This window comes from Lygodium microphyllum, chromosome 23, assembly GCF_053477565.2.
Source record: "Lygodium microphyllum isolate KBCC chromosome 23, Lygodium_microphyllum_v1.1.10, whole genome shotgun sequence".
NCBI lineage: Eukaryota > Viridiplantae > Streptophyta > Polypodiopsida > Schizaeales > Lygodiaceae > Lygodium > Lygodium microphyllum.
The window spans coordinates 135262093-135278546 of NC_141157.1; positions in this window are offsets into that span (position 1 = coordinate 135262093).

Sequence of the window (16454 nt, forward strand, 5' to 3'; positions counted from 1 at the left end):
CTCCTGCTACATTGGATACACTAGCGGTATTCACTTTCAACGTCTGTAGTTGCTCTGTGATCACATCCATCAACTCCTTTTTGATGTTTGCAACTGAGTTGGATAAATAATCCTTCAAGCTTTCTCCTCCTGAGACACTGGCAGGAGGGTTTTGAGGAGTCTCTGTAATCACTGCATAAACGGGTTGGGCTGGTACAGAGGGGTCTCTGTTCTGGTTTTGATTCAGAGCTTCTCTTTGAACTGTTGGCTGTTGGCTCCAGTTGGTAGGATTCCACTGTTGCTGCTGATTTGATAATGAGGAAATTGGTTGGGACCATTGTTGTTGTGGCTGAACCATCATTTGAGGCACGGATTGTGGCCACGGTGGATTTGGTGCACTGTACTGTGATACTGGGGGCATCTGTTGGTAGGGATAGGGAACAGTCCCTGGGACTGTATTTGGTGAATACATCATTCCTGGCATCAGAGGAGGTAGGACTCCTCTTCCTGTATTCATCGCTAGTCTAGCTTCCACTTCATCGTACAGTCTTGCACCTTCTGTTGCAGCTTGCAGTGTGGCTGGTCTTTGCAGCTCCACAAACTTACGGACTTCTGGTTGTAATCCTCTGAGAAACACCCCCTTTTGAATGCCATCATCTAGATTATGATTAGTCCATCTCTTCAGGATGGATTCCATTCGTGAGACATAAGCTTCTACTCTTTCTCCAGAGGATTGACTTAGGTTCATAAATTCCTCTCTCATCCGCTCTTCAAAACCTTCACGCCTGAATTTAGTGAGGAAGGTCAACTTCAGGTCGTCCCATGTGCCAAAAGTTCCTGCTGCTTGTCTCTCATACCACTGAAACGCCATGCCCTTGAAAGTGGCGGGGAATATTGCCAACCAATGCTCAGGGGTTCTGGCATTGTTAGCCACACATGCTACCATAAATTCTGCTATATGAAGATCGGGGTCTTCATTGTACTCTCCCTTAAAAACTGGCAATGGGACTACATTCGCTGGCCTGTCATCAATATTTTCAGGACGGATCTGGCTTGGAAGTGGACCTCCAGCAGGAGGAGGAAGGGCTTGATGTGCCATTGGGACTTCTGTAAAGAGTTCCGCAAGGGCGTCAAAGGCGGCTTCTGCTGCGAGCTTGCTCTCGGCTCTGATTCTTGCTTTCTCTCTTCTCACGTACCTCTGGACTCGTTCTAACGCTTGCCTCTTTATTGCATCATTCATTAGGGGTGTGGCTCCACTAGGTTATTAGTGCTCCACAGAGGGTTAACAGAAGACTTCAGTCTCTGGAGGACTCTCTTGCCAACATTTCTTCTACTTCTTTCTTTTCAATGTCCCTGAATTCTGCTTTCATGCCACTGCACAGGGGAAGATATTCGGTTCTGAAGGTGTCAAAATGCATATGTCTGAGCATTGTGGTGGTGCCATCATCATAGTAATGCCAGCTTCTGATGGTTTCAATAGTGTACGTTGTGAAAAACACTCTGTCTACCAACTCCAGTGGGTTGCTAATTGAACAAACAGAAGATTATTAGTACACCAAGCATCCCATGTATCTTGCTGTTGAGCGTCCACGAACAAATTCCAACTCTTTTCCTTCTTGTCCCTGTGAACCTCTACAGACCAAGACTCCTGAAGCTTCTTCACAATCTCCCACTTGATGTTGTCTGGAAACTTCTCAATGAATGCCAAATCTTCCATGGATGGTCATTCTCTCTGTTTCTGCTCTTCAGTTTCTTCCCAAACAGTTTGCCACCAAGATGCAAGTTTCTGCTGCTTCAACAGGAAGAGGAAACTGTCCACCACATAAAGCATGCATCATGATGGTGATGTGTTTCCGCCATTGTGGGATAAACTTCTTGTGGAAAGTGGCTTTGATTATGAGAAACTCCAACTCTTCAGTGGAAGAAGGAACTTTACAAACATCCATTGAATTCTTCTCTTCTTGGCAATGCCATTTCCTTCATTTTCAGCTTCTTTTGGTGCTTGTTGATGGCAAGTTTCCCCAGCTGCGCACCAAAAACATGGAGCCCCAAGAGGAACACCAAGGAAAAGGGAATTCTCTTGCAAGAAAATCTATCTTGTAACATCAACAAGCTTGTTTATCATGTTTCATATGATCATAATGAAGAAAAGAACACCAAGCATAACAAATCTTCATACAGCATCATGTAGATCTCCCACGATTTTTAATAGAATCAACCATATTCTTCAATATCTTCATAAAATCCATCAATAGAACAAAGAAAGAAAAGGAATACACCATCTTTGAATGGAAATACATCACATAATATTCATCTTCAATATCTTCATAGTCTTCTCTCTCAATCTCTCATATACAATCACTCTGTTTCAGTAGAATTGGCTATCTCTGACTCTCTCTCTCTCTCTCCATCAATAATACATCATGTCCTCACTAAAATCTCTCAAAAATCACTCTCAATAATCCTTCTTAGATCGTGGATACCCCTCCCGAGAGGTATGTCTGATATGAAGGGTCACCAGAGCCACTACAGTGTCCTTTCATAGCTCACTACTGTCACTTCACTCTAGTCTTTACTTGAGTCTTCAGCAGCTACTTCTTCCACTTCTTTCAGCTCTTTCGCACTTGTATTCACCTCTTTCCAAGGCTAGAAAACTTTCCCAAAGTCACACATACATTCCACAGAACACATACAGAAGCATACAGAACAGTCTACAGAACAGTACCAGAACAGCTACAGTACAGAACAGAACAGAAACAGAAGCTCTACAGAAGACCTACAGAAGGTTACAGAAGGTCATCAAAACCACATAACTCACTCTCAAATCATTCCAAACTCTCACAAACTATTCAATAAACTTTCACAAGATCTCAATCTTCATCAATCAATACTCCATCCCTCCTTATACAGAAGACAATCAGAACAAAACAGACCAAAACAGAGCAAAACAGAACAAAACAGAAGGTTTACAGAACCATTCAGAACCTATCAGAACATCACAGAACCACCAACAAACATCATGAACTTCCAAAACACAATCATTATCATCCAAAACACTCTCAAACCACTTCTAAATCAATCAATCATCTCATAAAATCAACCATTCAGCTCTCAAAAACAACAAAAATCAGCCAAAAAACAAGTCATTTCAACACTCAACATTTTCATCCACTTATCCAATATCAACCTGAAAAAGAAAATGTTGTTGTCAATGCCTTGATTAGAAGACCAACTATTCATAATATCTCTGTGATATCTTTTGATTCTCTTATCCCTATGAAAGATACCTATGATCGAGACCCCAGTTTTCAAGCTGATTGGAATAAATTAATTAACAATAACTAGATTCCAATTGATTCATTGTCTTATGCTGATGGATTTATGTTTTATGAGAAAAGGTTATGTGTAATTGTTCCCTTTAGATCATTTGTGTTGCACAAAATTCATTGTCCTCCATATCAAGTCCATGGAGGTATTATTTCCACATTACGTACTTTGATTGAAGATTTTTATTGTCCATAGATGGAATCTGATGTTTCTAACTTTGTATCCAAGTGTTTAATCTTTCAAAGAGTTAAGTGATACCATGGTAAGGAGTATGTTTTGTTAATGCCTTTACCAATCCTTGAAAGACCATGGGAGCATATTTCAATGGATTTTATTACTCGTTTTCCTAACAATCAAGCTAATCATGATATGATTTGGACTATTGTAGATTGATTTAGCAAATAAGAATATTTCATTCCATGTAAGAAGACATTAACTGCATTGCAAGCTGCTCAATCGTTTCTGAAAACTGTTTTCATTAACCATGGTTTACCAAAAGTTATTATTTTTTATCGTGATTCTAAATTCTACAATAATTTTTGGACTACTTTGTTTGCTAACTTAGGAACAAAGATTGATTTTTCATCTGCATTTCATCCTGAAACAAATGGATAAACAAAAGCTACAAATAGCACATTCTTGGATCTTTTACGTGCATACACAATTTCAAAACCACAAACCTGGGATACATACTTGCATTTACTTTAGTTTGCATACAATAACACACCACATACAGCTACACAAAAGCACCTTTTGAAATTATTTATGGATATAGATTGCATACACCTCTTACTTCATTGTCAAACCAAGTTAAAGCTGCTGATGATATTGCCAACATGCATGCTATTTTTTTTATAAAGTTAAAGATATGATTGTGAAAGCCCAGCAATCATATACTAAACAAGAAAACAAAAAAAGAAAAGCTATGAATCAACAATAGCAATTGAGGACAATTGCTATCCCACCCCAAGGGTATGATGCCAGGAGGCATATTCCACGGTGGATTCCGTGAGGTTTTGTGATAGATTCCGTAAAATTATATTTATTTGTCGAGGCTTGTACACAAGGTGGATTCCTTGTGCAAAAAGCTAGGAGGCATTTTCCATGGTGGATTCTGTGAGGTTTTGCGATGGATTCCGTAAAATTATATTTATTTGCCGAGGCTCGTACACAAGGTGGATTCCTTGTGCAAAAAGTCGATAGGGATGCTTATCCTTTTTGGGCGTCTCATTAATTTAATGTGCAAGTGGGTGATTCCATAGCTCTACTTCCTTCTACTTCTGATCCTTGGTGGATTTGACCTTTCGACAAAAACCCCTCCGACATTGGTGAACCCGACATGAAAGGTCGTCAGAAGAAGGAAAGACAAGATGGGAGAATCTTCAAATACAATCTCTAGTGATGTTTTGCAATAGTTGGTGCAAAATATGAATATGCTTATGTAGGTACAACAACAACAATAGGTGATGCAAGCTTCAGCTCAAACAGAAAGTGTTGTGATGAATGCTTTGCAAGTAGTTGAGCGTGAGGTGAAGTTATTCAATGGCAGGAATGTATCTGCATATGTACATACCTATCCTTAGAAGATGGAATTCTTTGGGGTGGCTCAATCTGCATGGAGATGGTATTTTGTACGTGTTACTGTTCATGAACTGAAAGCACGGATTACTAAATTATACTTGCAGGATGCTGACTAGGTAGCCTTCAAGAAGACACTTAGGGAAGAATTTTACATTGAGGACACCAGTTTGATTACGCGCAAGATTTTTCAAGAGTGGGTTTTACAACCCAATAAGGGTCTTGTGGCTACAGAATTGTTAAGAGAATTTGAAAGTTGATTTGAGCAGTTAGATCTTGTAGAACAACAAGCTCTTGCAAGTCAGAAAATTGAATTGTTTCTATCAGCACAACTGATCCTAAGCTTCAAGAGAAGTTGATGATTTGCTGGAGGATCTGACTACAGAGACAGGTTTGAAAATAGAGTGGAGACATATCAAGGAAGCTATTACTGCACTTGTGAAGAAGCATAGAAGAAGAGAAAGATTGCATGTCTCTAGCTTGCCCACTGTTACATGCAAGACAGTTGATGTATCCAGTAAGCCGCCTACTTCTATGGCTAACCCTATGGCTGTACCTGCTATTGTTCCCTCTATTAGGGAAGATTTCTTAGATGAATTGGTCAAAGTCATGCAAGATCTTCAATTGAAGGTTGCAAAATTGGATGAAAAAGGACAAGAGGAAAGGGGACGGACAGTATCCCCTAAGCTTGGAAAAAGATGTATGTGGTGTGACAGTTTGCAGTACGAGAGAAAGGGTTATGCTGCCTATCAGGAGGCCTTGACACGACAACTCATCTTTTGGAAAGATGAAAAGATCCATGCATAAGAAACGGGATTGCCTCTTACTTTGAATTTTGGAAAGGGAGGCATGCAGAAGTTGTTGGAAGACTTGGCTATCCGAAATGCTTATGCGGCGGTACATGCTTCTACTTTTGGTCTACAGTTGGATAGAATGCATGGCCAAGTGATGGTTGGTTGAAAGGCTAAAATATGGACAGGATTTACATGCAGCTGAAAAAAGAAAGGTCATTGATAGTGAGATGTCTCATGCAAGGCAAGACATTCGTGGCATAATTGGTTGGGAATCAGCGGTAGATGCATATTCAGTGTATGCATATTTAGCAAAGGTACGAAACACGAATGTACTTGTGGAAGAAAAATGAAAAATAGATGAAGATATTGCAAGGACATTTAAAAGAATGACAAGAAGAAGTGTGGATCAACCTAAAGCTGCAAATCAGTCACCTCCCGAGCATGTTATGGAAGAGGTCAGTCAGGAGCAAAAATAGGATAACAAAGAAGAGGGCAAAAAGAAGGGCAAGCAGCCAGGATATAAGTTGCAATCTGACATTGAGACAACCACATATCTTAAGAAGGTTCTTGAAGAACAAATCTTAAGTAGTCGGGTGGAAATTACCTTGGAAGAGGTGCTTGGCATTGCCAAGCGAGGGAGCGCCAGTTTCTTGGTGATACCACTAGTGCATTGCCTAAAATAATGTCACTAGATTGCAGAGGCACAACTAAGAAATTTATATGTTCAACATAATCACCAATTTTAATTTCTAAGTCATGCACTTCTTGTGTTCCATTGTATCTAGTGCCCAAGAATGCAGCCTTGATGCGATAATGAGTAGAAACAGTATGTAATTTTAATTCTTTGATCAATTTTGTAGAAATAAAATCATGTACTCCCATCATCATGTAAAATAGTCTTTTCTTTACCATGCACAAGACATTTCATCGTTAGTAAAGAATGGAGATTTGGTATACCTGGTAAAGTATCTGAAATAGTGTCGTTATCATCATCGTCTTGTGTCAAATCTGGCATTTCTTCATGGTCTTCATCTTCAGTCGCTCCCAAATAGTTGTTGTGAAAAGTTGGCTTTTTGGATTGACAATTAGATGTCCAGGTTGATGGCGTTTATAACAGACTATGGATTTGGCTTTAGACACATTATTGGTAATAGCGAAAAGTTTAAGAATGTTGGGATTTGGCTGAAGAGATGGCTTAGAATCTAGATTTGTGTTTGATGGTAAAGCAGGGGGTCGTGTTCAAGATTTATAGAATGAAGATGGAAGAAAGAGGCTTTCATTGAATCTTCAAAAATTAGAATTGAAGTGTTTTGTACGGAAGTTACTATTGTTTGAGAATTGTTTTGGACGCTTCTCTCGTCCTTGAATTTTGTCTTTAGCATCATGGACAAAGGAAATTGCATCTTCGAGAGTCATTGACTTGAACATATTCACTTTCTCATAGAAGTGACCAAGTAAACCAGACATAAACTTGCACTTATGGGTCACCTCAGGTACATCTTCGAGCATTCGAAGTTGCATTAAAGCATTCTAAAAACGCTCGATATATTGGAAAATAGGCTCGTGATCTCTTTGTTGCAAAAGATCCCACTGTTTGATTGCTTTTTTGTGGAATTGGGGTGGAAGAAAATTCTGCAAAAATTCCTTTTGGAAAGTCTCCCAAGTAGTAGGACAATCAATGCTTTTGTGGATAGCAGTCCACCATAGGGATGCTCTGTCCACTAAATGATTAGTAACACACTTAATTTTGTCTTTTTCGGCATATTGTTCTTCATGGAAATAATCATCAAACTGAATGATAAAAGTAAATACATAATTTCCATCGTGTAACCCATTAAAAGTACGAAATTTGAAATTTCTTTTACTTATCTTGGTTTCTTTCCGAATAGATTGTGCTTCAAGTGTCGCATCCATCATACGTCATTTAATATCTTCGGATTGCGATCCATCTTGATCTGCAGTAGTTCGTTGAAGACTAGCCAATTGAGCTTGCAAAGTTTGACATGCTCTTCATTCCTCTTGAAGCTGCATCATAATTAGGTCCAGTTTTTGCTCCATCGTTTGTTCTAGTAAATCACCTTCGACCATAAAATCTTCCATATTTTAATCGGTCATCCTGCAAAATTTCAAACAACCTCACACACTCAAAATCCTGTTAGGGGGATGAGCGTAGCTCAAGGTTGGGTTTACAAGGCTTGCTTTTTAAATTTTAGTGGCTTTTTATGATCTTTCTTCTTCACGGCTACAGAAATTAATGTCGGCCTTCTTCCAAGTAAATATGTCTTCCTATAATTTGTGTGTGATTCTCTACTTGCTAGAGTTTGTCTCTGTCACAATGTAGGTGTGAGAAGAGGGGCTTGCTAAAAGGTTGAAACGAATCGGGATTGTCCAGTGTGAACATCGGCTTAAGAAAATATTGAAACTTGAATGTTTGTAACCTTAGTAGCTTTGGGAAAGAGTTAAGCTTTAATTAAAAAGCTTTAACTAATCAATTTCTATCAACCAGGACAACAACATGTCCTCGACGAATTCAGCGGTGATCAGAACATGCTGGCGCTGTAGTCGACGAATTTTTAATGGCTAAAGCTTTCTTTAAGCTTTTTAGGCCTAATGAATTTTTAAAATTATTGAAACTTCTTCTTTCTATCTGAAAACTTAGAAAAAAAACATGTTGATAAGGGAGCTTCCTGGGTGGTCTTCCACCTCCATAGATGGTCCCTTGCGATCTGACAACGTAGCAAGGGGTTCTTCACCGCCAGAAATGCGTTGGTATTGACGGATTGTTGCAAGACTAACTGTAGAGCCTGTTCCTTCCAGGAGCTTTACCTTTGCACGAGATGGTAAGAGATTGGAAGCCCTCGATCTCAGCTTTACTCTAATACCACTGGTGCATAAATTGGATGCCGTATGTGTACGTAGCGAGCGTGAGAAGGTCCCCAAGAACAAAGAGCTCTACTTTTTGCTCGAAATCCAAGAGAGAAGACTTGCATGACATGAAGCAAGAAGACCAATTGGGTACAATCTTCCCCCATGCCTTGTGTGAGTGCTCCACAAAGCATGTATTAATATATTATTCATCTCCAAGCTAAAAAATAACCCAAATTTACAATTAGGACGTTTTTGCTTTTGTCCAAATAAAGAATAAAGTGGTTGGGCGCCCCAAGAGTCGGGCTGTGCCCAAATACGATGACCAATAATGAATATTTGAATTGTGCACCCATGCGCATACAAAATAATAAATATATGTCAAGTGCTTCAATAAATAAGCACGTAAAAATAAATATTGGCTCCACGCTAAAGATGTGCACCCATCAAAAATGATAATTTCTTCTAAATACTTGAATACACGGTATCACCCAGTGCTTTCCCCAGTGCCACCACCACCTACTCTACACATCAACTAAAGCATTCACAATTGTTAGAAAATAATAAAATTAAACCAAAAAAAAGTGAATACCTAGTAGTCTTTAGCTACAAAATAAATAAATAGGTTGGAACTCTATCCTAACCTTTAATTTAATGTGAGTGCGCACTCTAAACTCATAAACGTCCATTAATTTAAATGTGTATTTTGTGGAATTACGCGCTATGGAATCACCCACTTGCACATTTAATTAACAAGATGCCTGAAAAGGACAGGCATCCCTATCGACTTTTCACATAAGGAATCCACCTTGTGTACAAGTCTCGACAAATAAATATAATTTTATGAAATCCACCACAAAACCTCATGGAATCCACCATGGAATATGCCTGCTGGCATCATTGACACAATTCTTATGACCCCCAGATCCAGATCTCCTTTGGCCTTCTGCCACATCCAGCATCTGAGAAGGGGTATTAGCAATCATCTGTTTCTAGTGTGGTCATCTCTTGCCTATGGCTGTCTCATGAGGACATTAGGAGCTCTGACATTGTCTTTGTCTATCATTTTATGTAATCTAGACACTTTAGATGGAGGGTACATTAGTGAATTTCTTTTTGTGCACTTTTGACTATTTTCTAGGGATTACGCCACATCTAGGGTTTTTTCTCCTTTTTGTCTATATATAGGCAATGTGCCTCGCCACTATCATTATCCATTATGCATTATCCATTATTGATCCTTCGTGAGTTCAACCAACCCTCCTCACTCTCTCATCCCTCTACTACCATTTGGTACCCACATTAACACATAGAGTTGTATATTGGGGCTAATTGTTGCAACCTTGTACCTTTAGCTAGTTAATCACATTGTTCCTTCTCTCCCGTTTCTTCTCTTTGTCTCCTTCTTCTCTGTGTGTTTATTGGCCTCTTTCTATTGCACACTCTCATGCTAGGAGCATCATCATCTCATCTTGTCTTCTCCTCAATAAGTACCTTGGTTGCTTGGGTCTTTTCTAAGTATGGATAAATAGAGTAAGTGTCCACCCATACATCCCATCTAGTCTTTCTATGTATGCCTAACAGATACTAGACAACTATGATTGTTGCATTTTACCCCTATGACCTATATCCAATGCAAAAGTCCATATTTCCAACTTACTTTGTGATCCCCTCTCAATGTGCATACCATAGGTAGAAGCATTGCCTCTAGCCACATATGAACTCCATGCAACTCTACTTTGTCCCTTATTTGCCAAAATTTATCTTTATAGGCAAAAAAAATTCTATTAAGCATATTTTATTTTCAAGTCCCCAAAATACCCAATTTTTTCTCTTGGCATCCTTCAAAAAATCACAATCCTTCCACTAATGCTCAAGATTATCACACCAAATACACCTCCTAACATTGTTCTTTCTTGAAGATTCTTGTGATGGCTCTACTCTTTCAAGTATAGTATTGACCCTACATGAATACAACCCTCCCACAATATAAAAAAAACACAAAATCAAGGAAAAATCACACAAAATATATGTGTATTGCTTCACCATTGATCTCATAATATGAAAAAACCACAAATTTTGATCTTAATAGTAATAGAATCACCATCTTCACCATCATTCTCTAAAGCTTTAAATGAACAAAAGGAAAGAGGAAAGGGAAAATAGAAAAATATAACTTTTTACACAAAGGAGAGAGAAGAGAGAGAGAGAGAAAATTTTACCTCACAAAAGACAATGTTGGAATATTGAGAGAAGGGAGAGAAATAGACACCAAATTCACTTTTGCAATCCACCCCATCTTTTCCCCAAAATACACCAATACCCCTTTATATTTTTATTATTTTTTTAACTTTTTATGCATTTGAGTTTTCTAAGGCTTGGCTTTTACATTTTAATTAAGCACATACTCTCTTATTGAAACATTTATTTTGATGGATGTGGATGTGGCCCCCTCACATAGAGTGTATTTTAGTGATTTTGCAATAAATAAATATTACTCCCTCTACAAAAACTAGAATTTGATATATGCCTAGACATTTTTGTGCATTGTTTTTGTGCTTCTTTTGGTGCCATCATTCTCACACACTAAAATATTATGTGTTCTCATGAACCAAGTCAAAGAAGTTCTAGTGTCTAACATAGAGCACTTCAAATATTATTAGTGAAAAAATCATCAATGATGATGATGAGGAGGCCTAGCTATGTTAGGATATGGGGACTCAAAAACCATGACCACCATAGTAAGGGAACTCCTTCCTCATTCATACTCCCATACAAATACTTGCATAGTCTTCAAAATATAGGGTCTTATCTTCAACAATGATCATAAGCACAACTCCTCCATTCCAAATTCTTATGAAGTGTCATAAGGTTATGAATAGGTTCTATTTTTGGAGTGTTAAAGTTATTTCCAAACGGCTCTTTGTATATCCTCTTGCATTGGACTTTTGACTCCATCATGTAAAAGCTAAGGAAAGCTCTCCCGAGGGGTGTAGTTATGAAAAGACATCTATATAACATGCATTCAAAAGGTATTAAGGAATACCCTTTCTTTACATACTATAAGGCCATAAATTGACCCCTTTTAAACTTACGATTTTTATTTCAAATTATAATGGAAACACCATTTTGTAAATATAATCTTATAAATTTTTACTGAATAAAATACCCTTTCCTTTGAACTCACGTGGTATCTTACATTTTCTATAAGGTGGACTCCCCAAGGAAGCTCTCAATAGGATAAGGAAAAGCATAGAAACCACCTCTTGCTCAAGGCTCTCTAATGGAAAATGTTTTTATTATGGTAGATCTTTGTTTGTCACTTGTTTGGAGAGGATAATAATATGGGAATAGAACCTTGCAAAAAGAAATTGTTACCACAAACATTATTATTTGTATGTTCTTAAAGCTTACATATCATTTTAGTTTAGGATTATTAAACCTTATATTAGGAGAAGATGGGGCTGTGGATGTGTTGCAATAATATTTTGGAGAGAGAAGAATGTTTTCCTAATAAATAAAAAGATAGAAGAGGGAAGTACATTGCCGACAAATATGACTTAATGAAAAGGGAAATAGGAGAAGGAGGAAGCATAATTGATGGTGGTGATGAAAGGAATAGGAGATTGATGTTTGCGACATGTGAAAGTATCCATTTCAATTGAAAGAGGAAGGAGAAAATGTTGCTATCAAAGGATAGGAGTTTGAAGGGGTTAGAAGGAGAGATGAAAAATGATAGGAATTTATTGGAAGCAAATGAGGAAGGGAAATAGAAATAAAATTTTTATAGGAAAGGTGATTCATTTACTTTAAAATTTTATATTAATGTGCTTCATGAAAATGTTAAGGTGAAAGTTGTAAGGGTTGGGGATAAGGAAAGGAAGAGATGATGAAGATGCCATGTGGAAGATAAAGGAGCTCAAGCCACTTGGAGGATGAGGATGCAAAGGGGCATTGTTGACATAACCATTACTACAAGATGTATGTAGCTGCCATGGCAGATATGCAAGAAACATTGTTGTAAGACATGCTACTATCATGGTCTCTCCTTTGTTATCTTCAATTAAAAAACTATAATCTTCAACCTCTTCTTTAGTTTCTTTGTCATCTAGCCAAGTGACTTGCTTCTCTCAATGATACATGTAATCCTAGGACTAGCATGGATGTGAGGATTGTCTACTCCTATCTTCACACCTCCATTCTCTTCCCCTATTTTATGTTCTTCTTCTTCTTTTTCTTTGAATTGTCACTTGTTTCTTCTCCAAAAGGAATCTCCCTCCCTTCATCATTTCTTCTTCTTCTTCTTCTTCTTCTTATGGATTCCATGTGGATGATGAGGGAAAGCATGCATTCGAAGGACAAAGAACACTCTATGACCTATACCAATACTCTTGGCCATGATGATGGCTCTACTCTTTTAGGTGTAGTATTGGCCCTACATGAAGGCAACCCTTCCTCAAAACAAGAAACACAAAACCAAGGAAACAACACAAAAATCTATGTGTATGGCTTTACCATTGATCTCACAACATGAACTAAAAAATTTTCTCTTAACAATGAATAGATTCATCATCATCATCATCTCATCATCCATAGCTTTCAATGTACAGAAGGAAATAGAAAATGGAAAAGAGAACCTTTTGCATACGAGAGAGAGAGAGAGAGAGAGAGAGAGAGAGAGAGAGAGAGAGAGAGAGAGAGAGATTTTTGCACCACACAAAAGAGAATGTTGGAATGTTGAGAGAAGGGAGAGGAAGAGGCACCAAAAATTATTATGAAATCCACCCCATGTTCTCCGCAAGAGACCAATACCCCTTTGTATTTTTACTATTTCTTTGAATTTTGATACATTTGAATATTCTAAGGACTAGCCTTTACATTTTAATCAAGCGCATATACTCTTATTCGTACAATTTATTTTGATGGATGTTGATTTGACCCCTTGACGTAAAGTGCATTTTAGTGATTTTGAAACTAAATTTTCTCCAAAAAACTAAAAATGTGATAGATGTAAGCATGAACATTTATGTGCATGTTCTTGTGTTGCTTATGGTTTCATCATTGTTGCAAGTCCATTCAAATGAAGCCTTAGATCTTTTAAACTCTTAATTACCTCATCCATACCATCATTCCTATGTGGTAAAGCCATAAAAGCTGGTGGCATAGCCATAGATACTAGCACTAGCATAGGCATAAGCATATAGATGAGTGTAGGTATAAAATTAGGAGCATGCAAAAAAGGTATAGGCATACACATGCAGGATAGAGATATGAGTCAAGGTTGGGGTACTAGAAGGCTTACAAATAGGAAACTTTGTAGGAGATACAATACCATTCTATAGTTTAGACTTTCCACTTTACCAAAGTGGTGGTAGTTTCCTTTTTGTCTTGCCAATTGCTCATCAAACCATAGCCTACAACCTATCATCATAAAACTCTCCTAGCTGCCCTTGAATCAGTAGATCTACAACTTGTCAAAATAACTCAACCTTCTCAGGCTCTAGGGTTTCTTCACATGCAACATCCATCTCATTAAACCTAGATTAAAACTCTTGTAGATACTCTATCACCACCAAGCCCTTGTTTGGCTTGTGTATCTTCTCATGGAATCTACATCTCAATGTCTTCCATGAAGTACTCTTTCTTCAAGTCTCTCTTAAAGGCATGCCCAATAGGACTTAGAGTATAGAACTTATTAATATGTGGCTTAACAAAATAAGTGACCATCTGCACAAAGTATTTGCTCATCATATGCACATGCACACCAAAGAATCCATCTTTGACTCATAAAGCTTCAAATAGCTAAAAATTTTGAGATCATCAAAGAGATTCTTCTAGATTTCTATTTTCTCCATGGCCTTCATAGTTGCAACTTCATATTACACATGGGCTCAAAGCTACATGCTCTATAGCATCTGCTACTACTACGGATGGTGTTGTTATTGTTGCTCTATATATGCAATGAATGTTAGAATATAAGACTAGCAATATGGGAAAGTGTGTATAAGAGGGAGAAGAGAGCTCAAAGTACAAGAACAAAATAATGCTTAGTAAGTTAAGTACAAATGGGATACTCTCTTGCACAATGAGAATGACCCTTAGGGCTATTTAAATAGCCTCTCTATGGCTATGGGTTAGGGTTTCCCATGCCCTCTAGTCCATTCACACTCATCAATCCTTATCCACCCTTGGATGCAATGGGTTCACATGCCTCTCTCTCAACACCCTCCCTCCCTAATGTAAGCGTGGCATTGGATTAAAAGGCATATTAATGTCCCCCCCTTCCCATAATAACATGTAATGAATTTATAAATCAAGTTAGAAGAGTTCTTATAGGTAGAGAATTCCAATTCTTCTCGTACTTTAAGGGTGGTAGGTCATTTACGGGTGAGATACCCTGTCTTCTTACATTTGATGCACTTAATTTTGTCAATATATTTTATTCAAGAGATGCTTATTATAATATGTCCCTTTTTATTTCAAAAGGAGAATTTGGTGGAAATGGTATGAATCAAGAGTTGCTCATAGGCTATAGAAGTAGATGCTTGACTAGTACTACCTTCTTTCTTATTTCTTTTCTTCTCGTCCAAGTAAGATTGGATGGTCTTTCCAAGGTCTGATTAGGGATATTTGTAAGAGTTCTTACAAGGGTTGGGAACACCTTCTTTATAGCTTTCAAGAGAATGGCAATGGCATCTTCATCATGAATTGGAGCTTAACCTAAGGATAGATGTGCCATGAGCCCCTTCATAACTTGAACACTATAACTCCAAATCGAGCACTCTAGAGCTCAATAAATTCCATTTTCCAAGCACTTTCCAATGATAGGTCACATCATATGGTTTTGAGAAACGTATGGGCATGTTATCTAGGTGCCACCTTTTTAGTATTCAAAAACTAGGAATTGGCAGATTCCCAAACTCACTAATATTGTGTTTACATGCATTTTTTTTGTAGTTCAAGGTGGCCTATGACATTAACTTTTCAATCCAAATCTACAACAAGAAACTAAATGGTACAATCAAAAGACACCATCATCCATCAGCGTACATAGACCACATGATCAAATTCATGGTAGAAAAGGAAGTTTACAATTTTCTTAATGGTTTCTTGGGCTTGAAATAAGTGCAAGTGCAAGCTAGATCTAGGATCACCTTTGTGCCTAAATGGGGGTATACACCTACATTGTGGTTTAACAAATGCACTGAACACCTTCCTCAGACTCATGTGAATTGTTTTCAAGGATATATCGAGGCATTAGCTTGAAGTATTTTTTTACAATCTTTGTGTCTACTAGTCCAACTAAGAGGAACAACTCAAAAAGCTTCAATTAGACTTTCAAAAATGCCAATAATACCACATATCCTTGAATCGATTAAAGTGAATATTTTAGGTTACAAATGATATCATCTTGGGCCATGTGGTATCTAGAAATGGCATTGCAATGGATATAACCAAGATTAAGGTGATAATGGATCTCCCACTATCCATTAGCCCCACAAAGGCATCCGATGTTTCCTCAAATATATCGACTACAATTGTATTTTTTAGCTAAAAAACAATTCCATATCATGGCCTCTCTACAAGTTACTAATTTTATGGGAATGGAAAAAGGAACACAAAGTTTTGAAAAAGGATCTCATGACCATAAAATACCATATTGGAGAATTTGGGAATCTCCCAAGTTCCACTTTCAAATAAGGAGTAAACATTTGACCAAGTGGCTAAATCTTAACCCCAGATTTGAGAGTGGGAGTTGGGGGGATTGCTTATATAGTATCTAGGGAAATTTTCATATTCAAATAAGGGCATAAGATTTGACCATGTCCTAATATTAATCACATTAGGAATTCCCAAACTTTATGAAAATTCCCAAATTCCTAAACACATACGTGGTTACACCCATTTTAT